Genomic DNA, 22460 nt, shown 5'->3' with positions numbered 1-22460 from the left:
GTGTTTCTTAGCAACTTAGATTCTCAGAGCCCAATGGCTCTGGACTTGTAAACAAGCCTCCTCCACTCTAACAAGGCTAAAAGGAACACTGGGAGGCCGGTTAAACAAAAGCTTACCTAAGGGAAAAAGCCAGATTGGGGGAGGATTTGGAAAGTGGTAAAATAATTTAAAATTACAGGTAGGGGGCAAAACCTCGACTCTTCTCAGTGAGCTTAAAAACAAGGAGTTTGGTCAGACATGGCACAGATCGGGTCATTTGGTTTTGTTTGTTTGTTTTATTTTGCACAAACGTTTATTGGGGGCGGAGGCATCAGTCCTTCTTGGCCGTTGCCTGCCTCCAGGCGGCCTGATCGCCTTTCCTCTGGGACCGGTTCTTGCTGAACCCCAGCTCTGAGCGGCAGCACTCGCTGATGCACAGCGCGCATTGTAGCGGACCTGCTCCTCACTTGCTGCGCGGGCGCCTTGGAGCAGTCAAGGACATCGTGAACTACCTGCCGTAGCCTCCTACCTGCGAATGGAGCACTGGTGGAGAAATGCAGGAACGCCCTCAGGCAGTTTGTTGAGCCCAAAATAGGCTTCAAAGAGGATGGGGTCAGCGAGGCAAGCCTGGTGAGCAGTGTCAGTGTCACCAAGTCCCTCCTCCCTCCCCAGGACCCCAAAGCCAGCACCAAAATCTCCACCGCACCTCCTCTAACCCCTCCACTCCTGCGGCCGGTGAAGCTGGAGTTGCCGCTGGATGAGGACCTAGAGCTGAAGGCAGAGGCCGAGGATGAGGATGTTTCTGACATCTGCATCGTCAAGGTGGAGTCTAAAGTGGCATACTGGCTCAAACCCCCTGGAGGCCTAGTAGGGGGTCTGGGTATTGGGGCTTCTGTGTGCAGCCACCTGGGGGAGCTAACCCAGAGCAGTGTGGCCCCCAACACTGTAGCCCAGCCGCAAGGTGTGGTGAAGGCCTGCTACAGCCTGTAAGAGGCCGCAAAGGCGAAGGCCTGTTTGTTGATCCCAGGAGGCAAGGCTAGTGTGGGGGCCACTTCGGGACTTGTGGAAGCAGCGGCAGGCGGCTGTGGCTGCCCGGGCATGGGCGGGGAGGCAGTCTGGTGGCAGGGTGCGGCTGGGAACACCAGCCTGGGGCTTCTCAAGTGGAAACCCCTTAAAGAACATCAAGTGCACCAAAGTGTGTATCAGGGTGTGGAGAAGCTGGTCTTCCACATGCGAGCGCAACGTTTAGTCTTAATGTGCCTGCACTACGGCAAACAGTTCAACCACAGCAGCAGCAACCTCAACCGTCATGTGAACGTCCATCGCTGCGTCAAGGCGCACTCGTGTGGCATCTGCGGCAAGTGTTTCATTCAGAAGTCCACGCTGCACGATCTCCTCAACCTGCACTCAGAGCGCAGCCCTGCGGATGTTCCTACGGTGATGTGCGCTTCGGCCACAGGCCGGGCGGCACCTCAAGGAGCAGTATGGCGAAACCACAGCTGAGAACGTGCTGGAGGCAGGTGTCGGGGAGATCCTTATCCGCTGAAGGGCGGGAGGCTGCGCGCGCGGAGGGGCGGTTCTGGGCCCAGCAGAAGTGGGGGGGTTGGTTTTGGATCAGGCGTACATTGTAAGCAGGAGGATTGGAGAGAAGACCTGCCTCAAAGAGTAGGAGAAAAAGATGGGGTCGGAGACAGGGTTTACGATGGTGAGGGGCTATGGGGTCCCAAACAAAGATTTCTTTTTGTAGAGGTGCACGAACAATGTGGAGGGAGGGAAAAAATGCAAAGGCTGAAAGAACTTTGAAGACTAGCTTTTCCTGGCTAAAGCTGCCTCTGGGGAGGCGGGGTGCGGTGGGAGCTGGGGGATTGGCAGGGTGCAGTTTACTTGTATTAGAATAGCTCACAGCGGGAGAGGGTGGTAGGGCAAACAAGTGTGAAGTCTTTGAGGAGGCGGCTCTTGCATGCTGGGGAAGTGGGGCAGTAGGTACATACTTCACCAGAAATGAAAGAACGGGGTGGGCAACCTGGGTAGGTAATGAGACATGGGCGTACAGTAGCAAGAACAGTGAATGGGGGGGGGGCAGGGCACACGTGAAAAAGAACACCAGGAGGGCTGTTGGGAGGGAGGGAGAGGAGTAGAGACTTATACGGTATTTTTTTTTAATAAAACGTATTTTAAAATATTTTCCCCTGGAGTTTGAGGTTTTAGTTTTTCTTTGTTACCCACAAAACAAAACAAAAAAAGAAGAGATTAGTGGATTTAGGGGTGCTCTTCCTGTAGGTGATTAGCAGACTCCTAGGTCATGTGTTGGGACAAGACTGGAGAGGTAGAAGGCTCACGAGAAGCCTGCAAAGAAAAATACTTCGGATACAATAAATAAGATTATTCCATAACAAAAGCCTTTTTGTACAACAGGGATATGGAGCCTTGATTGGTTCCTTCACAGATAATATCTTGTCAACATAGGTACATAGTATTTGTTAGAAGATATGATAGAAGAATAATAGAGTTTATGGTGGGATTACATTACTAACCCAGAATTTAATAGCAGGGTGGAAAAGGCTCCTGTTAGGGTTCATGGTCTTGGATTAACTATGCGATGTGCATATGTTTAGGGGGTCATTATGTAATATGTAGTTAAAGGCTAACTGAGAGGGTAGATATGTAGGCTTCAATAAGGGCAATGGCAAATCCAAGTATGATAAGCAATACAAGAATAATAAATGTGATTGTAACAGTTGGTGGACTAATATTTATTAATAATAAGGTAGCTACGCCAATTACGTGTATTAGCAGGGGTCTGGCAATAATACTAACTGTAAGACAAACTGCTCAGGCTTTAGGTTGAGTAAATAAGCTGATAGTTTGCATGATATTGAGTGATGAGTGAAATAGTCCTTCCTTGAGGAAGAAAGTGGGCTAATGAGCTTTTTATTTTGTGCCAAAAACCTAGGGTTTCTGCTCCTACTCATAGTGGGGTGGCTGTGCTTGCTTCCGTCTACAGGGAGCTGGGTGGTCAGTGTGGACCTAGGATTGCTGCTCCTGCTCATAGTGAGGTGGCTGTGCTTCCGTCTACAGGGAGCTGGGTGGTCGGTGTGGACCTAGGATTGCTGCTCCTGCTCATAGTGAGGTGGCTGTGCTTCCATCTACAGGGAGCTGGGTGGTCGGTGTGGACCTCGGATTGCTGCTCCTGCTCATAGTGGGGTGGCTGTGCTTCAGTCTACAGGGAGCTGGGTGGTCGGTGTGGACCTAGGAGTGCTGCTCCTGCTCATAGTGGGGTGGCTGTGCTTCCGTCTACAGGGAGCTGGGTGGTCGGTGTGGACCTAGGATTGCTGCTCCTGCTCATAGTGAGGTAGCTGTGCTGACATCTACAGGGAGCTGGGTGGTCAGTGTGGACCTAGGATTGCTGCTCCTGCTCATAGTGAATTGGCTGTGCTTCCGTCTACAGGGAGCTGGGTGGTCAGTGTGGACCTAGGAGTGCTGCTCCTGCTCATAGTGGGGTGGCTGTGCTGACGTCTACAGTCTATAGGAAGCTGGGTGGTCAGTGTGAATGTGTGCAGGAGAAGGACTAGCAGGTCTGTTGATCCGATGAATACAACAAGGGAAATAATTACTCGGGATCATACTTGTCCTTTTGGGGAGTGGGTTAATATTATTTGTTTTATAATAAGTTTAGTTAGTCATTGTAAGAATGAATGGAGTTGGCTATTATTAAGCATTTTGAAGAGGGGAATAAGATGGAGGGGAATATAATAATGATAATGACTACTGGTGTTTTACTATTGTTTGGGTAATAAAAGAGGCAAATAGATTTTCATTCATTTTGATTCTCAAGGGTTTTGGAGTTTTGGTGATTTTAGAGTTTTAGGGGATGGTGAGTAGGGAAAACTTGTGTAGACTTTTTTAAGTTGAAATAAGATAAAGAGTGTAGTTATTGCAGATAGAGCAGTAGTGAATCATGTGGATGTACCTAGTTGTGGCATTTCACTATGGAAAAGTTTAGTCTCTAACTTTAACTTAAACGGTTAATGCTCTAACCTTCATAGTGAGTTTAAAGTATGGAAACTGATCAATTGTCAAAATATTTTAGTGGTACTATTTCAAGAACAATTGGTATAAAACTGGGATTATACCCAAAGATTTCTGGACATTGGCCGTAGAATACACCTGGGTGATTTGAAGTTACTGTGGCTTGTTTTAGATGTCCTGGGATTGCATCTGTATTTAGTCCTAATGAGAGAACAGCTCATGAGTGAAGTATTTCTTCATATGAAATTAGGATGTGGATTGGAAGTTCTATTGGAAGTACAGCTCGATTGTCAACTTCTAGTAGGCAGAGCTCAGCTGGTTTTCAGTCGTTTATTGGAACCATGTATGAGACAAAGCACAGGTCTTCGAAATCAGTATATTGACGGCTTCAATGTCACTGATGTCCTGTAGTTTCACTGTGAGGGCAGGATTGTTAGCTTCGTCTGTTACATAAAGGATTTGAAGGGAAGGAAGGGCAAAGAGGATTAGAATTACAGCCGGTAAAGTGGTTCAGATTGGTTCAACTTCTTGGGCGTCTGTTGTACTAGTATCTGTAGTTAGTGGCTAGTATTAATGAGATAATATAGAGAACTAGAGAACTGATAAAGTGATTATTAATGTATGACCATGAAAGTTTATAAGTTCTTCATAGTAAGGGATGAAGCGTCTTGTAAGCCTAGTTGCAAAGGGTAAGATGTTAGATCTGTAAATTTACTAGTATCTCATTGAGAAAGACATAACGATTATGAGATTAGATTGAAACCAGTTTTATGGGGCTCCAATCCTTCCTTTCTTATTTAACTTTTACTTAAGTAGGCTCTTTGAATGTGTGACATGGTGAAGGGCAGCCGTGAAGTAATTCTAGGTTTGTTGATGAAACTGAGAATACTTCTCATGTGGAGGCAAAAGCTTCTCAGATTATAAAAATCATGATAAGGAAAGCTGTTTGTGAGATAAACGATCTTAGAGAGAATATTACATTTCATGTGGAGTCGGCATCTGGGTAGTTGGAGTAGCATTGGGCATTCCTGAAAGACCTACAAAATGTTGAGGGAAGAAAGTTAAGTTTACTCTTACAAGTATAGTAGCAAAGGGGGTTTTGCTTATGTATTATTTAGTTTAACCTGAGAATAGAGGAAATCAGTGGACAAATCCAGCTATCATAGCAAACACAGCTCCTACAGATAATACATAGTGAAAGTGGGCGACTACGTAGTATATATTGTGAAGGACAATGTCAAGTGAAGAATTTGATAGAACAATTCCTGTGAGTAAGAAGATGGACCCCGAGGCTCATAGTCTACCTGGGCATCATTTAATGTTAACTCCACGGAGTGCGGACTGTGAATAAGAAGATGAACCCTGGGGCTCATAGTCTAGCTATGGATCATTTGTGTTGCCTCCATGGAGTGTAGCAAGTCAACTAAAAACTTTATGCCAGTTGGAATAGCAATAATTATAGTGGCTGGTGTGAAGGAGACTCAGGTGTTTACTGTAAATATATGGTGGGCTCAAACAAATCTGAGGAAGCCAATAGATATAGTTCACACTATTCCTGTATATCTGAAAGGCTCTTTTTTACCCGGATAAGCGAAGATATGTGAAATAATTCTGAATCCTATGAGCTTAAGGATATAGAGTTCTGGATAACCAAAGAATCAGAATAAATGTTAATGAAGAGTTGATCCACCCCATCCAGCAGGATCAGAGTAGGTTGTACAGGAAGAAGTATAGTAACACCTGCGGCTAATACTGGAAGGGAGAGTAGCCATAGTAGAGCTGCGATGAGTACTGGTGTTTGATACTGTGTTATGGCAGGTGGCTTTATAGTAATAATAGTGGTATAAAGTTGATAGCACCTAGGATAGATGAGACACGGGATAGATGTAGGAAGAAGACTGCTAGGTCTACAGATGCTCCTGCGTGGGCTAGGTTTCCAGCCAAAGAGCGAGATACTCTTCCTGCCCTGGCTTTTTATTTTTCATGATGACAGAAGCAGAAGAAATGAGGAGGTAGGAATCAGAAAGTTAAATTATTTATTCATGCAAATGCTATGTCAGGTACTCCAATTATTAGATGCAGTAATCAGTTTCTGAAGCCTCCACTCATTATAGGTATTACGATGAAGAAAATTATGGCAAATGTGTGTGCAGTAACGATTACATTGTTTATTTCTAATAGGGCTCAGGTTGACCTACTTTGGCTCAAATTAAAATGCTTAGAACTGTTCCTACTATACCTGTGCAAGCCCCAGTGATTAAGTATAGGATTCTAGTGTCTTTATGGTTTGTTGAGAATAGTCATAGATTTAGCTCAATTAAAGTGATTGATTTGCATTCAATAGATGTAGGATGGAATCTTACAGTTCTTGTCAGAAGTTAAACTGTATGTTTTCTTAGGGCTTTGAAGACTCTTGGACTATTATATCCTAAACTTATATAATTAGCTGAAGTATCAGGGGCAAGGTTTGTGTTAAGATAGTTAGGGAAGGTAGGAGGTGGTGGTTTTGAGATTTGTTTGTTAGTGTATAATTTGGAGTTATTATTTGTTGGAAAAAGGGTAGGTGAAGTAGAATAAGCATGTGTAAAAGAATATGTTTAGTAAGAGCATCCTTCTGTTAGCCTTGCTTTTCCGCCTGTGGGCTGACAGCAGTGCAGCAGTCAGTACACAAGATGACCGTGTGCACATGCCTAAAGACCGTGGGGATTCATAGCATCCTGGGCATTCACATCCATAGGGTATGACCTGGGGCTCTGCACCAGGTGCTTTTTCTTGTGTTTCCTCTTCTCTTCTGGAAAGGGATGAAGGAGATAGGTCCCTTGCGAGAGGCATGTTCTCCTAGGGAGCTTGTCACTGCCGGAAAGGCGGTTTTTGGTTTTTTGATACAGGGTTTCTTTGTGTAGTTCTGGCTGTCCTGGAACTTCCTCTGTAGACCAGCCTCGAACTCAGGGATCCACCTGTCTCTACCTCCCAAGTGCTGGGATTAAAGTGTGCACCACTGCATCCAAATGCCTGTTTGAATTATAATGTGTGATTTTTTTTTTTTTTTTGGTTTTTTTCGAGACAGGGTTTCTCTGTGTAGCCTTCGCTTTGTAGACGAGGCTGGCCTCGAACTCACAGCGATCCACCTGCCTCTGCCTCCCGAGTGCTGGGATTAAAGGCATGCGCCACCACACCCGGCTGTGAATTTTTTATTTATTAATAAGTAAAAGTTTTGCCCTGTATTCATTTCCAAAGATATCATTGTTAATGAAAGTTGGGATTTATTTTTTTAATGGCAGGGCTGAGAGTAGTTAAGAGTATATTTTACACTGTGTAGGAATGGATTTGCCAGACCACTAGGGAAGAAGGAAACAGAAAACTGCAAAATCGAAGCTTTGAGCTGTATTGGCAGCTGTCACACGTATTCTACTTGTAAGCATTCACTTGCCTCAAACTAGTGACAATTTAGCCAAATGCAGTGGTACATGCCTGTAATCCAGCACTCAGGGAGGCAGAGGCAAGAGGATCTCTGTGAGTTTGAGGCCAGCCTGATGTACAACCAAGTCCAGAACAGCCAAGGCTACACAGAGAGACCATGTCTCAAAAAATTCAAAGCAAAACAACAACAACAGAACTAGTGGCAACCTGAGATAATAACTGCAGAGGACGTGAGCCAGGTCCCTTTTAGTCAGGGGAGATGCGCTCCGAGCTCCAAGCTCCCACAGCGGTCCTTGATGCTGCAGATTGTTCAAAGCCTTAGTTACACTGTTTTTCATATACATTCATGTCTCTGATATGTAGTTAAGCACATAAAGACATCAACAACAACTAGTAACTAATAAAACCTAAGGAAATTATAATAGAAAGGTATGAATCAATGTACGAGCTCAAGAACTTTTATTTCTCTCCTAACTTTATTTTTCTCCTAACATTTTCAGACCATATTGACCACAGGTACCTGAAACCATGGTAAATGAGCTACAAATGGCAAGGAGAGCTACATATCTATTTGTTTTCAAGTTCAAATGCTGGGTGTCTGAAAGCATATAAACTCTATGACGATGAGCCTTTTAAAAAACCAAAAAGCTCTTATTAATGTACAGTCCACTGATTCTGTTGGTCAGGTGGAAAAGGCCTTGAACTGTGCCGAGGCAGCTTTGTCCCTCGTTGCGTGTGGAAATGCAATGGAACAAGGTCCAGTGATCTAACTCTCTATACTTCGTGTACTCAGACAGTGGAGCTCATCAGGGAAGCTCTGCTTCCAGCAGGAGGGTGTGTGTGGGGAGAAGAAAGTAATATACGTGAGTACATGCGGAGAATACTAAGTAAGGAATGGCAGCCACACTATCAGCCACTGGGAACTATGCCCCAAAATAGGAATGTTGAGTTGGAAATGACAGAATTTGTTCTGAAGCCTCACTGTGAGGGACACACACCTCTTCGCTTCTACCTCAGCTACCCTACGCCTGACTCTCCTACACTGGCTGACATTTGAAAAGGGACCACACTGTAAAGTATTTGAAAGAATGTATTGCCTGTTTCAAGGTCCTGTCTAGCAAGTTAGAGCACCATAGCTCCTTGTGCTAGGCTGTTTCCCTGACAGAGGCACCTCTGAGAGGCCTCATCCACCCATTGCCTTGAGGCCAAACCTGCCATCTCTGTTGTCCAGAATCACCCCATTTATGACACACTTGAGGCTTGCAAAGCTTGGAGAACAGGCATTGAGAGCCTAGCTGATTGGTCCCCTGCCTTTGTGTCCTTACATTTATTTATTTATTATTTTGAGATAAGGCTTCTCTCTGTACCTTTGGCTATCCTGGACTCACTTTATAGAATAGGCTTTCCTCAAACTCACCGGAATCTGTCTGCCCCTCTCTGAGTGCCTGAGTGCTGGGATTACAGGTGTGCACCACAGAGGCTAGCTGCGTCCTTATTTTTACCACCTCTCAACAAAGAAAGTCCAATTATTCGTCCCCAGTATCCCAGGGATCAGCTGTTGGTTTTGGTTTTTCGAGACAGGGTTTCTCTGTGTGATAGCCCTGGGTGTCCTGGAACTCTCTTTGTAGACCAGTCTAGCTTTGAACTCACAGAGATTTGCCTGGGTCTGCTTCCTGAGTGCTGGGATTAAAGGCGGGCACCACCACACCCGACTCCTGCAACTTAACTGCTGGATGAATTGAACCTCTTATTATTTATTAATTTCAGTAGTATGTAAACTCCCCAATTGCTTTTGGTTGTTGTATATTAATGAGTAATGAATAATGAAAACAAGTCAGTTATTTTTGTGCCATAGTATCACTAGGTTGTATGTTTCTACATTGCTTGCCCTCCTCTAATACCCCACCCTACCCATTGTCTACAAACACATTATAATCCAATAGCGTCCACATGCTTCCCTTGTCTTGTCCCCACAGCGTATAAAAATGGCATCAAGATTTGGAAGAAGCTGGGCATGGTGGCGCACGCCACCTCAGGAAGCCAGAGGCAGGCAGATCTCTGTGAATTCAAGGGCATTCTGGTCTTCAAAGTGAGTCCAGGACAGCCAAGGCTACACAGAGATACCCTGTCCCAACCTGTTCCCCCACCCTACCCTCAAATTCAGTAAAAGCTCTGCAGTCACAAAAGCAGCAGTGGCTATTCTGGCTCAGAATGAACGCCTGCACCTGTGACACCAAGCCCTCTAGGCACCTGCGTTTCCTCTTCCTGCTGCTGGGACACTGAGGCCCTACAGCCACCCAGCTGTTGGCAGTCAATGCGGTTCTTCCTTCCTTTCTTTTTATTTTATTTTATTTATTTAATTAATTTATTTATTGAGACAGGGTTTCTCTGTGTAGCGTTGCCTGTCCTGAACTCTCTTTGTAGACCAAGCTGACATCAAATTACAGCGATCTGCTAATTCTTTTCTTTCTACGATAGCTTTCCTGCAACTTTTTTTTCCCAATGAAGCCACTCTCTAGAGTGTGCTATCCCTAGATCTGGCTGCTGCTTAGCAGACTGGGAGACACTTGCTGTTCTATCTGCCTGATTCTTGCTTTTCTCATACAGTGTGCATGTGTATTGAGTGTATTTTGTTTGGGGGAATATTTTTCAAGCTTTTTAGCAAGCTGCATACAGTACAGGGAAAGTTATCCTTGTGATGATCACAACTCTGAGTAGCAACAACCAGAGTGTCTTGTTATATCTTGCTGCATCTGGTGTGTTTGTCTGGATCATGGTTTTTGTCTGTTTTTTAAATTTTATTTTATTATTGAGTTTATGAATTTGGATTAAATATGTCTGCCTCTCTAAGGCTGTAAATGATACATTAAATGATTTATGTTATACATGACAGAAATCGAGTTGCACATAAAAAAGTTAACCAGTTTCACAGAAATCTAGTTGCACATAAAAAAGTTAACCAGTTTCATTTCTGTTAATACTTTACAAGGAAACTTTAGAATTTAAATATTCTCAAAGCAGTATCCTGGTTCCCAGTTTGGAATCTCTAGAGGCAACCTTGTTTCAGGAATGCGTGCGCGCTCTCTCTCTCTCTCTCTCTCTCTCTCTCTCTCTCTCTCTCTCTCTCTCTCTTTCACCTTACCTCCTCCTCCTCTTATCTTTTGTTCCTTTCTTTCTGTTTTTCCCTATCCTAGATATTGAACTCAGGGCCTTGCATACACTATGCAAGCTCTCTAACACTGAGCTATATCTCCAGCCCTCACTAATGTTTCAATGTAGCTCCCATGGGATATCATTGCTAAGTTTAATATTTTTTCAGTAGAACTGTAGTTAAAAAAAAAAAACCTATAGTTCAATTGACCACGCAGGCGCGCGCGCGCGCACACACACACACACACACACACACACACACACACACACACACACTTTCCCCTCTCTTTCTCTATTTTGTATCTCAAAGACTGATGATGAGGAAACCAGGGAGCTTCCTGTTAATGATTATGCAGAAGGATACTTGCTCAAGTAGCAGCCCGGAAATGCTGCTCTAATGGACAATCTTTAATGGCATGAGTCAATTCCCTGACTACTTGTGTTTAGAGTTTTTCAACTTAAAACAGCATATTGGAATAATGTTTGCAACACTTGCTTAAGGAAGTAAGAGACGTCTGGATCAAAGAGCTGAAATATTAGAGCAGTGGCCAGGACATGACCTAGCGCCTCTGTAGGTGGCAGTCTGTCCGTCAGCCTTATTGTCATTCTTATCTCTCACCCTCTTCTCCATCCCAAGCTGTAGATGCAGAAATAACAGAAGTGAAATGACTTCTTGACCTGATGCAGTCTGTGTCCTCAGGTTCAGATATCTTTCCCCAGTGCACCATCTGACACCATCTACATAGTCTGGAGATAAAAACAGATAAGGTTAGACAGTTGAGTTCAGTCCTCATAAACTGAACAGAGAGCTACAGCAAAGGAGCCCACCTGGTCCCAAGAGGTGCCTAGGACAGTGCACTTGTCCTTAGTAGTTCCAGAGACCACTGAGAGGATGCTCTTTCAGAGGTGGGCTAAGAAATGCCCAGCAACCTTCCAAACAAGAAATGTCTTTATGTTGGATAACTTGTTGGCAATGCCCTTGGAGTCTATTCCTATCAAAATTGTGTTTTAAAATGCATTACACTTTCAATCAAGCCTACAACAACTGGAGTCTTTAAAGACATCTTTAACGAGGTGGGGGGTGATCACATAAACTGTGTCTCAACTGTTTGGATCCAGAATTTGTTTCCTGTTTCCTGTTCCCAGAAAAGCACATACTAAGAAACAGCACAGAGATGGTCCAATCTGAGAACTCTGTTCTCCTTGTCCACATCACTGTGTGCATCTTCAGACAGGTTAATTTGTTTGCTTGGCATGGCATGAGGTGCGTTGTAAAACTCTATTCTCAAACTAATTATATCTGACCAATGTTTTGGTTTTTATTACTTAATTGGCACTTTTAACACCAAGGGGTAAATTTGGGGTCAGCTGCAGAGGGACCTACAATCACAGCTCTTAGTGGTAATGTTCATTAAGGTATTTAACCTGCCGTTTGGAAAGCTCAATCTCTTACAGCCAACTTCTGAGTCGTTTTCCAGTAGAGAGAGTGATGTCGACACTGATTATTCATCCCTTAGAGTTCCAGGGCTTCCAATCCAATTCCAAAACATCCCCATTTGAGAACTGATTTTGTTCTTATTCTTGGAGTGTAAATTGCCTAAGTTCAATTTACTATCTTGTCTCTTTGGTAGAGCACTTCCAAGAGACAGTGAAGTTTAAAGAAACAAAGCTGCAAAGCAGGAAGTCACTGATGCTGGAGATGCAGAAGGGCAGTAACTGGTCCCTGAGCACTTTCCTGCAGCTACACAAAGCCCTTGCAGAAAGTTGCCCTTCCCGCCTCACTGGCTCAACATGTTAACTCCCCTGCTTAACAAGCATGAGGGTCAGTCACTAGATTGGGATGCACATGTTCAGGTCCACTGCTGTCACTCAGCAGGGTTCTAAAGGAACCAGGCCCCTTAAGGACCCCCATTAAGGCCAAAGTCTGGGAAAATGTAAAAGTCGGCCTAATCAGTCCTCCCTTAAAGACCCCCATTAAGACCAAAGCATGTAAATTTCTAGAGGGTTCAGCTTGAACCAAGGACAGAGAGATATCAGATCACTCAAGGAAAAACCTTGAAGAGTCCAACTTGACTCAAGGTCTCAGTCTGTGTTCAGGGGCCAGCTGGACTCAAGGACAACCAGCTGTGTTTACAATTTCCACTACCCCTCCCCAACTAAAAAAGTTCCTAAACGCCCCTTGTGACTGCTTCAACCAATCTTTTCCATAAATCAACTTGCCCCTCCACCCATTACCCAAGCACGAAACACCAAGACTTGTAACTCCCTGCTTGCAGCTTTTCTGCCCAAATGCCAACCCATTTCTTTGTCTAAAACCTATAAAAAAAGGCCTGTGCCTCTGTTTCTCAGGGTCTGCAACTTGAAAGAGCTGGACAGACCCCATCGTGATGACTCAATAAATTCCTATTCCTATGCATTTGCATCAACAACGGACTCCGTCTCTTACTGGGGACTCCGGGAATAGACTAGAGATCTCCCAGTCTCCCAGTTCAAGCATTACCATATACCAGAAATGCAGGGATAGCTCTATAATCCCAGCGCTTGCAAAGCTGAAGTAAGGGACTTGTGAGTTCAAGACCAGCTTGGACTCCATAGTGCGTTTAGTGTCACTTCAGATACACAGCAAAAGCATTATCATAAGAAGAGGTGAAGGAAATACACTGTCCAGCCATCAGGTGCATGATGTGGATGGAACATAGGACTTTCTGATGGGATCGAGAGTTGACAGCAGGGTAGCCACCACCCCACACTCAAGCCCATAAGAGAACAGCAAGGACATCCAGGGAAGGCAGTTGCTATGGAAATCTGCATGTGTGCTGTCAGGATTAGGAATCCTTTCTGGTTGTGGGAAGTGCTCACCAGAACAGTAATAGGTGTTACAGGTGAGTTCCCACCCTCTCCATCACTCAGCTCTGGCTTTAGAAATCAGTGGTATCCAGAAAGAAAGGGAAAGAACCAACTTTAGGTTCCTGATCTGACATCTGCCATGAAAACTACCTTAACCACTCAATGCTATAGTTCAGGAATCGTGACAGAGCCCAAGATCCACTGGCCAGTGTCATACATACCATGTGCTCTTGGGCTTTTCCCCTGGAGGTGGGGAGACTAAGCTCTCTTTATGTGTATCTGACATCTCTAGTGCCTGACATGGATTAGGGGCAGCAGCTCTGGGAGGCCCATCCTCCAGAAAGCTCTGCCATAGTGGACTTGGAAAAGGTAAACTTCTCACAGGGGAGGGAATAGTTTTTTCTAGTAGGCTAGTGCCTGTTCAACAAAATCACTTAATTGCAAGTGAAAACTTAGAGGCAGAAAAGAGAAGAGTGCCAACATGCATGATAACTCACTGCTTTTTATGGCAGCCAATGAGACGCCAAACATTCTGCCCCACAGCATCTGGGTGACCCATGCAGACCCAACTGATACTTCACACCACTAAGATCGAAGCCCCAAACACAGGGAGTTTTAGTTCTTCTCAAACATTAATTAGACTCAGGGCCAATGTGTCTCCCATGTGTCTCTAAACCAGTGCTTTAAGCTTCACCAAAATTGTCAGGAGCCAGTCATGCAGGGGTGGACTTGAGGCAAGCAAATGAGCAAACTGGAGGTGGCCCACTGCTGCAGTATCTGTGATGGGTATGACCTAGTAAGCAAAGACCCTAGGTAGCTCATCTCTAGATTGCTTCTTCTGCTGATTGCCTTTCCATGCTTGTATTTCCTGTACCATTCATATAAATATAAATATATGTGTGTACATACATATATACATAATGCCTGCGTTCTGATGCAACTGCTTTTCTCTGCCAGGAAGATTCTTGCAGAGACACAATGAGGATGACGTCATGATTCCTGACAATGACTCCTAAGTTGATTCAAGTGGCTTTTTCAGCCCCTCATGCAGAATAACTAAATCTGCCAGGAATTTTGTGATTTTCATTCATCACTGACACATAAACATCACTAGAATAGAGACAGGCCTGAGACAGGTTTATCACTCAGGTATGCTTTCACTCTAGCGCTAGAGACAAAGTCCTCGCTCTCTGTGTGCACAGAAAATAGACAATTAACTAATCTTGGCATTAAAGACAAATAAAATTATTGTCCTGATATCACCAGAAGCTAAGAGATAACTGGAAAATGCATAGCCAGGTCAGTCCTAATTGAAAAGACGTATATCTTGTTGTAACTTCTTGGACCCTGTTAACCATTAGGGCTTGTCCACCTTTGTCATTCTGAACTCATTATGAATTTACGTAATGGATACATAGATAAGAAATGTTTAATTTTAATGAAAAACATGTAACCTATTATCCTGTTGCATTCATCTGGTTTTTTGTGTGTGATTAATTGCCTTTTTGTCTTTGAGGTAGTTCCTTTTCTGATGTAGAGAGCTTTTTCTCAGAAATATAAAACTAGTGTGCCAGACCAAAAAAAAATGTGGTTTGAAGTCCACTGGAATTTGCTTCATCCATGAGTTGTAAATATGTAAATATGTAAATATGTTTATAGATAAGTGAATGTGTCCATCTGTCTGATTTTTGTACATGTGTTACATACATGTATGCTAATTGTATGTAAGGAGCTCTTTTGTATCATCCATTGAGTATATGTATGAATATGTGCAGGTCTATATGTCTGATCTTTTGTCTATGTGTACATACAGAGTTGAAGTTTTTAACTTCATTTACCTTTTCCTCTTGAGTGTGTGTGTGTGTGTGTGTGTGTGGTCTGTATTCTATCTCTCTTATTTCTTAATTCTCTGTAGATTCACAAATAAGTTAATAGACCTAGGGCCTTACCATCAGCCTTCTAAGGCAAGCAGGCCAAAGTTTACCGTAGCCAGCAAGCTCTTTGCAGTGGCCTGCTTCTGCACAGGCGCTGACCTCAGATCCAAGACCTTTTTATGACCCCCTGCAGTTTGGGGATAGAAGCTGCTTTTACAGCTCCAGCTACAGGAAAAAATGTGGTTGGTTTAATTTTTCCTCCTTAACAGTAGTACAACTAGTCCCACGTCGCTAGAGAAGGAAGCCCTGTCTCTCCTCATCTTTGTTCTTACTGGGTCCTTTTGCAGCCTCAAATTTTAAAAGCTTTTGAATTTGGGTACAGAATTTGAGAAAAAGACACAAGTCTGCCTCACTCCAATCCTCAATCTACAGTCACCTGCCTCAGTTTCTCCAACCCTGGACAAAGACACAAAGTAAGCATGAAATGCTCAAGGAAGACCTCCTTTCCTCTTTCTAGGAATCCCCTCCCCGTTTTGCCCTCAGGGAGAACAGTGGCTGGAGGAGCTGGGAGACTTAGCCTGATTTAAGTTCAGATACATTCTGCGTTCTTTCCACAAGCCCAAGATGTCACCCCCTGTGAATTTCAGACATGGGCTGGGGTGTGGGGCATTCTGGGTATCAGCGTGTTCCTGCTGGGAGGAGCTGTACCAGTTGAGTGCTTAGTTGGCCGTCACCTTCTCTGTGGCAGGATATGGGGAACATATTCCCATGAAAGGGGAGCGACTACTTGTTTTCATGGAGCTGTAAAAGTTTAACATTGTGCCCCTGAAGTTGGCCTTAGTGAAGGGATTAAAACTCAGCTCTTTCCCTAATTATGGAGGTACTTGCTTATCTTTGAGAAATTTGACTACTCATGTTTAGTCATACCACACACACATATAATTTTATATATATATATATATATATATATATATATATATATATATATATATATGTTTTTTTTGAAGTTGGTAGCATGTCACTGTCAATGTGCTCTTGCTGTGAAGAGACAGCATGATCACAGAAGCTCTTATAAAGGAAAACATTGAATTAGGGCTATCTTACAGGTTCACGCTAGTGTACTGTTGTCATGGCCAGAAGCATGGCAGTGTGAAGGCAGGCATGGTGCAGGAGAAGGAGCAAAGACTTCTAAAGCTGGATCAGCAGGCAGCAGGAAGAGATACAGTAGGCCTGGCTTGAGCATCTGAAACCTCAAAGCACTCCCCCAGTGACTCAGTTCCTCCAATGAGGCCACACCTCCTAATAGTGCCCATTAGTGCCTGGTGACCAAGACTGACATCTCTGAGCCTCTGGGGCCATACCTTTTCAAACCACCACAGAGCATCATTAGAAATGGTAAGATGAGTATCTGTCAGACACAAGAAAAATGGTTTCATTGTTGGAGAGTCTCCTCCCACCTGGCCCTATGGAGGCCCCAATGGAGCAGCCAGGACATTTGCTCCTCAGGCCTTTCTCACTAGATTGACTATGTGAGACTCATTCTGAAAACAGATAGGATAGATCTGAGCCTCCATGTAGCTGCTGTGCCCCAAAACTGCTGCATTGACGCTGAGGAGAAGTAGAAAAGGTAAGAGTTCTGGATATGCAATATACACCAGGCAAGAGGACCAGATAGATTGCAGATTCATACTTAAGGCTTTGGCATGGAGACTGTCAGTTCCCCAGTACCCAGCCTGCAAAGGGTGTGCACTCTTGTGTTGTTGAGCCAGCAGATAAATGAACAAAGGAGTGAGCTGGTAAGTTCTTCCTGTCCTAAACATTTTTAATATCCAGAAAGCTTTTTTCTTATCATAATAATCTGTTCTAGATTTAGCTTTTAGGTCCAGTACTGAGAAAGAAGCCTCTTGCCACGTGCAGAACTTAACAAAGGATAAACGTACAAGAGACAGAGGCAAAATCATTCAGCAAAATCAGGAACAAAAGGAGCCCTGACCGTGGTGTGTTAAATCAAAAGCTGCCTTGAGACCCTGATACACAATTTCTGTTCGAATCCTTTCTCATAAAGATGTCATTTTAAAGAGTGGTTTTAGGTTCACAGCAAAGCCAAGAGGGAAGTTAAGCTATGTCCTATAGAGCCCCTGTGCACTGGCTGCTGGAGCCTCTCTGTTATCAGCAGGTTTCGTTGGAGCCCCCATTGGTGTGAACAAGGAGCCTACATGACACATTCACCACAGGGACCACTGTCTGTGTTGTGTGGTCTACATGTCCCCACTGAAGTGTGATATGGAGCACCACCATTCCTATCTCCCAGTTCTGCTTCTACAGTTCCAGTTTCCTGAGATCAACTGCACAGTTGTGGCCCAGTGAACCTCCTTCTTGTACAGAGTCAGAAAGCCGATTAGCACCTAACAGCACATCACAATGCCTGTGTCATTCAGCTTGCTTCCTCTTGTCCTGTAGCCATCCTGAGACCTCACATCTTCACAAGAGGAGAGAGGAATACAGTCCATGGAAATGTTTCTAGAACTGGGCTTGGCTAACTTGGCAAAGCTACGCAGGCATGGAGGGCTGAGCTTGGATTGCCAGCACCCACATGGAAACCGTGCATGGCAGTGTGCATCTGTCCCCCTCCTGCTGGGGAGGCAGAGATGGGAGGCTTTGCTGGCCAGCTAGTCCAGCTGAATGGAGAAGCTCCAGGTTCAATGAGAGACGCTGGTTCAAGAAATTAAGTAGAAAGCAATTAAGAAAGGCACCCAGTGTTGGCCTATGCCCTCCACATGTGCAAAAACACAAGTGCCTGCACCTCCCATACACATGAACAATAAGTACACAGATGTACATACAACACAGACACACAAAGATATCTTGATAGACACCATAACTTCACATAACTTCATTATAGTGTAGTGTTAAGATAATTCTACTTTTTGTTAAGTATTATTAAGTTTTTACTGTGCTTAGATTATGAAGTCAAGTGTGTCGTTGGTGAGATTTGCTACTATCTGCAGACTTAGACAACCCTATTAGAACATTCCTCAAGGATGGTGGAGGAACTACTGCATGTTCACCACCACACATACCCTCTGTGCTCTGCTGTTGTCTTCCATTCCATCTCCGCAGCCTAATGATGTCTGTACACACCACTGGGTGGGCAATCAGAACAAAAAGCCACACACATTTGCTTTTGAACAGACTTAGACAAAGACAGGGATCAGGGCTGGTGTCATAGGTAGCTTCAGCTGTCAACTTGACACAAACCTAGAGTCCTCTGGGAAGAGGGAACCTCACCCAAAGCAGTGCTTCAGTCAGGCTGGCCTGTGAGCACATCTGTGAGGCTTTCCTTAGTTGCTAACTGATGTAGGAGGGCTCATCCCACTGTGGAAGGTGCTACTCTGGGCAGGTCATCCTGAGTTGTGTGAGGAAGCAAGCTGAGCAAGCCACGAAGAGCCAGCCAGTAAGCAGCACTCCTCTGTGGTCTCTGCTCCAATGCCTACCTCCAGGTTCCTGCTCTGTTGGAGTTCCTGCCTGACTTCCCTTCATGAGGCTGAATGAAGGAGACATGTAAGCCATGTTAACCTGTTCCTCCTCAAGTTGCTTTTTTGTGTTTAGTGTAGGAAAGCTAGCTAGAGCACCTGCAACACTCGTAACTGGCCTTGACTCTAGGGTAGAGTGGGTCCGAAGCCTTGCAGGCACAGCACAATACCGCAGTTGCTCCACTATATGTGTCCTTTTTTCAGTCATGTGACTGTAAAAAGCATAAATTGAAATACACATTTCAGAGTAAATTTGCTCAGCTTCTAGTGTAGTGTTTTGTCACTTAGAAGATCACTTGGTGGCTCAGGACATTTTTCTGCATCCCCTTTGCATATGAGGGTTATGTGTACCTGTTAACAAAGCAAGTCTTTGCAGCTTGTGATTTTTCACACCTGTTTGAAATTGAGTGTGGAGAATTCCCAGAACTTGAAACATAAACCAAAAAGTAAAAGGTAAAGATCTATTGAAACCTAAACAATTATAACAACTGACAATTTTAAAAAATCCTTTGTTGTTTCTTTGTATGTATAGGAGGCATCCGACCTCTCCTGAGACACCAGAAAAGGGTGCTAAGCATATCCCCAGCCAAGTCACCTTCCTCTCCCACCAGCTCCCTCACGTACACTCATATCACTCATCTATTTGCATGCTTGGGTTCCTCTACCTCCCAGTTCCTAATTTAAAACTGCTTAAGGAATTACTAGCTGACACCTTAGTGGGCTATATCAGTTTGTTAATTCTAGCTAATGAATTACTACAAATGGACGGGTTTTAAATAGCTCCACTCTATTGTCTCATGCTCTGTGGGTCAGCCCCCCTCTATCATCTCATGCCTCTGTGGTCAGCCCCCCTCTATCATCTCATGCCTCTGTGGGTCAGCCCCCCTCTATCGATCGTCTCATGCCTCTGTGGGTCAGCCCCCTGTATCCTCTCATGCCTCTGTGGGTCAGCCCCCCTCTATCGTCTCATGGCTCTGTGGGTCAGCCCCCCTCTATCGATCGTCTCATGCCTCTGTGGGTCAGCCCCCCTCTATCATCTCATGTGTCTGTGGGTCAGCCCCCCTCTATCATTTCATGCCTCTGTGGGTCAGCCCCCCTCTATCGATCGTCTCTTGCCTCTGTGGGTCAGCCCCCCTCTATCGATCGTCTCATGCCTCTGTGGGTCAGCCCCCTGTATCCTCTCATGCCTCTGTGGGTCAGCCCCCCTCTATCGTCTCATGGCTCTGTGGGTCAGCCCCCCTCTATCGATCGTCTCATGCCTCTGTGGTCAGCCCCGCTCTATCATCTCATGGCTCTGTGGGTCAGCCTCCCTCTATCATCTCATGCCTCTGTGGTCAGCCCCCCTCTATCGTCTCATGCCTCTGTGGGTCAGCCTCCCTCTATCATCTCATGCCTCTGTGGGTCAGCCCCGCTCTATCATCTCATGCCTCTGTGGGTCAGCCCCCCTCTATCATCTCATGCCTCTGTGGGTCAACTCCCCTCTATCATCTCATGCCTCTGTGGGTCAACTCCCCTCTATCATCTCATGCCTCTGTGGGTCAACTCCCCTCTATCATCTCATGCCTCTGTGGGTCAGCCCCCCTCTATCATCTCATGCCTCTGTGGGTCAGCCTCCCTCTATCATTTCATGCCTCTGTGGGTCAGCCCCCCTCTATCATCTCATGCCTCTGTGGGTCAGCCCCCCTCTATCGATCGTCTCTTGCCTCTGTGGGTCAGCCCCGCTCTATCATCTCATGCCTCTGTGGTCAGCCCCGCTCTATCGTCTCATGCCTCTGTGGTCAGCCCCCCTCTATCGTCTCATGCCTCTGTGGGTCAGCCCCGCTCTATCATCTCATGCCTCTGTGGGTCAGCCCCCCTCTATCGTCTCATGCCTCTGTGGGTCAGCCCCCCTCTATCGTCTCATGCCTCTGTGGGTCAGCCCCCCTCTATCGTCTCATGCCTCTGTGGTCAGCCCCCCTCTATCATTTCATGCCTCTGTGGGTCAGCCCCCCTCTATCATTTCATGCCTCTGTGGGTCAGCCCCCCTCTATCGTCTCATGCCTCTGTGGGTCAGCCCCCCTCTATCATTTCATGCCTCTGTGGGTCAGCCCCCCTCTATCGTCTCATGCCTCTGTGGGTCAGCCCCCCTCTATCGTCTCATGCCTCTGTGGGTCAACTCCCCTCTATCATCTCATGGCTCTGTGGGTCAGCCTCCCTCTATCATTTCATGCCTCTGTGGTCAGCCCCCCTCTATCATCTCATGCCTCTGTGGGTCAGCCCCCCTCTATCATCTCATGCCTCTGTGGTCAGCCCCCCTCTATCATCTCATGCCTCTGTGGTCAGCCCCCCTCTATCATTTCATGCCTCTGTGGGTCAGCCCCCCTCTATCATCTCATGCCTCTGTGGGTCAGCCCTGCTCTATCATTTCATGCCTCTGTGGGTCAGCCCCGCTCTATCATTTCATGCCTCTGTGGGTCAGCCCCGCTCTATCATTTCATGCCTCTGTGGGTCAGCCCTGCTCTATCATCTCATGCCTCTGTGGGTCAGCCTCCCTCTATCGTCTCATGCCTCTGTGGGTCAGCCCCGCTCTATCGTCTCATGCCTCTGTGGGTCAACTCCCCTCTATCATCTCATGCCTCTGTGGGTCAGCCCCCCTCTATCATCTCATGCCTCTGTGGGTCAACTCCCCTCTATCATCTCATGCCTCTGTGGGTCAGCCCCCCTCTATCATTTCATGCCTCTGTGGGTCAGCCCCCCTCTATCATCTCATGCCTCTGTGGTCAGCCCCCCTCTATCATCTCATGCCTCTGTGGTCAGCCCCCCTCTATCATCTCATGCCTCTGTGGGTCAGCCCCCTGTATCCTCTCATGCCTCTGTGGGTCAGCCCCCCTCTATCGTCTCATGCCTCTGTGGGTCAGCCCCCCTCTATCGTCTCATGCCTCTGTGGGTCAGCCCCCCTCTATCGTCTCATGCCTCTGTGGGTCAGCTCCCCTCTATCATCTCATGCCTCTGTGGGTCAGCCCCGCTCTATCGTCTCATGCCTCTGTGGGTCAGCCCCCCTCTATCGTCTCATGCCTCTGTGGGTCAGCCCCCCTCTATCATTTCATGCCTCTGTGGGTCAGCCCCCCTCTATCATTTCATGCCTCTGTGGGTCAGCCCTGCTCTATCGTCTCATGCCTCTGTGGGTCAGCCCCCCTCTATCGTCTCATGCCTCTGTGGTCAGCCCCCCTCTATCGTCTCATGCCTCTGTGGGTCAGCCCCGCTCTATCATCTCATGCCTCTGTAGGTCAGCCCCCCTCTATCATCTCATGCCTCTGTGGGTCAACTCCCCTCTATCATCTCATGCCTCTGTGGTCAGCCCCCCTCTATTGTCTCATGCCTCTGTGGGTCAGCCCCCCTCTATCATCTCATGCCTCTGTGGGTCAGCCCCCCTCTATCATCTCATGCCTCTGTGGGTCAACTCCCCTCTATCATCTCATGGCTCTGTGGGTCAGCCCCCCTCTATCATCTCATGCCTCTGTGGGTCAACTCCCCTCTATCATCTCATGGCTCTGTGGGTCAGCCTCCCTCTATCATCTCATGCCTCTGTGGGTCAGCCCCCCTCTATCATCTCATGCCTCTGTGGGTCAACTCCCCTCTATCATCTCAT

At 45.9% G+C, this 22460-nt stretch overlaps 1 long non-coding RNA gene and 1 pseudogene across 2 annotated transcripts; one reads left to right on the top strand and one right to left on the bottom strand.

Annotated features, from left to right (window-relative positions):
* Nucleotides 1-356: 356 nt before the first annotated feature.
* Nucleotides 357-1561, top strand: LOC311586933 (zinc finger and BTB domain-containing protein 12-like; annotated as a pseudogene). Its single transcript has one exon. The product of its transcript is annotated as a zinc finger and BTB domain-containing protein 12-like (transcript).
* Nucleotides 1562-3501: 1940 nt separating this feature from the next.
* LOC311586796 lies at nucleotides 3502-11328 on the bottom strand. The gene is made up of 3 exons (XR_014775662.1): nucleotides 11257-11328; nucleotides 4988-5045; nucleotides 3502-4451 (listed from the first exon to the last, which is right to left on the bottom strand). It is a non-coding gene; the product is annotated as an uncharacterized lncRNA (long non-coding RNA).
* Nucleotides 11329-22460: the final 11132 nt, after the last annotated feature.

This window comes from Acomys minous, assembly GCF_964271855.1.
Source record: "Acomys minous genome assembly, chromosome: 16".
Lineage (NCBI taxonomy): Eukaryota > Metazoa > Chordata > Mammalia > Rodentia > Muridae > Acomys > Acomys minous.
This window is presented reverse-complemented; position numbering and strand designations above follow the sequence as displayed.